Consider the following 1,781-nt stretch of genomic DNA (forward strand, 5'->3'; position numbering starts at 1 on the left):
TTTCTAAAAGCATTGACCAGAGGAACAAACGTACAAAGGGATAAAATGCACTTCGGTAAACAGTGACTTGTTACTTAATTTGCGATAAACGTTTTAGCGAAGGGCTAGAAAACTGGAGATACTTTTTTGCTATTTCAGGAGACAGAATGCATTGTAAATTGTAAAGAGCCCTTTATTTTAAAGGTAAAGTCGCTTTATTTGTGTTTTTGTTTTAACTTCACTTCTTACCACCATCCTTATTGATTGTACAAATGTCTCCAGTTTTATTTAGGATGAAATCAATAAATACAGATAAGAAATCGCTGCAAGCCTGCTGAAGAAGACACGGTAGCTCAGAGATCTAAAGATCACAGTAAAAATTGGAATGTTCTGTTCATGCATGTCAATGGCATTCTTGACTTCTGGAAGTTCAGCAGCATTTAAAATAAAGTTACAATGAAGAAAATGAGGAGGGGGAGTAAAACTCAGTAGGCAAGATAACACAGTACTGTTTCCAGGGCATCTGCAATTACCAGGAGTTGTAGTCAATTTTGTAAGGAATTTGCAGGAACGGAGGTTACAACAAAGACGTCATGTAACCTTTCAGCGAAAGTTTTAAGTAATCGCAGCAATGTCTTTCTTTATTGTATATATATGTCTGGATTTATGAAGAAAGGGTTGACAGAAAAAAAGATTTGAATAGGGTTAACATATAGCGTTTACATAATTAGACCGTCTATATCATCCAGAAACCCGGTGACATTTCAATTTTTTTACACAAGCTCAAATAAAAGTTCTTAATTTGTCTTGAATGATAGGAAACCTTGGGTGGGCTGAGGCAATGTCCATCACGAGCAGTCTTCCTTACATGCCTTAATTTTGAAACTTTAGAACTTAAGCATTTACCACAGTCAGCTTTAGGGCAGTAAAAGGGCCAGTGGTGAGAAGTGGCTAGATGTGCCTTCATGTTGTATTTCTTTCTTAACCTCTTGGTGCAGTCAGGAAATGGGCAATAATAATAATTGAAATAGTCGGTTCCGAAGAGCACGGATGTCATTTCACAGCCTCTTCAGTCAAACTATTGCTAGCTCAATCTTAGCAACTGGTTCCTTAACCTTGTCACTGAGCTTGACAGCTTCAAATAAGCGCTATGAGCAATGCACGTCCTGACACAGAAAATGTGTCGTTAGTTTAAATGATTTAGAACCCAAAGAATATTGAGTCTCTGTTTTCACACTCTGAACCATCCACTTCGTCCTCCAAAATTTCAGAGTTACTCCATTCCTCTGGCTCAGCAATTTCATTTGTTTCGAATAATGCTTTACTTGCTTCTCTGCTTTCTCAGTATGTCGGTGCTTTACGTTTTCGGGGATAAGTGTGAGTCCATGAGAACCGCGATGGAACAGCTCCAGGTCGCAGCTGAAATTTTGCCTGCGAGAGTTTTTTTAATGTCATTCTCCCTAAAATGCCTCAAGCATACTTTGGTCGTTGGCTTTATTTCAAAATCCCTACCCTCGTCTTTCCTTATGGCATGAGTCCACTTCTTCCTCAACCCTTTTTCGACAGGAAATACGAAGTAAGACACTTTACTCCCATCTTCATCATGATATCCCCTCTTAACACATCAAAGTACACAGCAGTGTGTGGGCATTTTCCTGTGTCCACAGTGAACTATCCGCTTTCAGAGCAACTCAGCAAAGCAATGAAAAAAAACAGCGATTACTCACTACAAAGTAAAGGAAAACATTTACATGTTTTACAAGTCAAACGCCAAATGTTTCTTTGTGCAAAGGCCTTTGTGG

Source organism: Orbicella faveolata, unplaced genomic scaffold (assembly GCF_042242905.1).
Source record: "Orbicella faveolata isolate gen_17 unplaced genomic scaffold, um_ofav_v1 contig_46, whole genome shotgun sequence".
Classification (NCBI taxonomy): Eukaryota; Metazoa; Cnidaria; class Anthozoa; order Scleractinia; family Merulinidae; genus Orbicella; species Orbicella faveolata.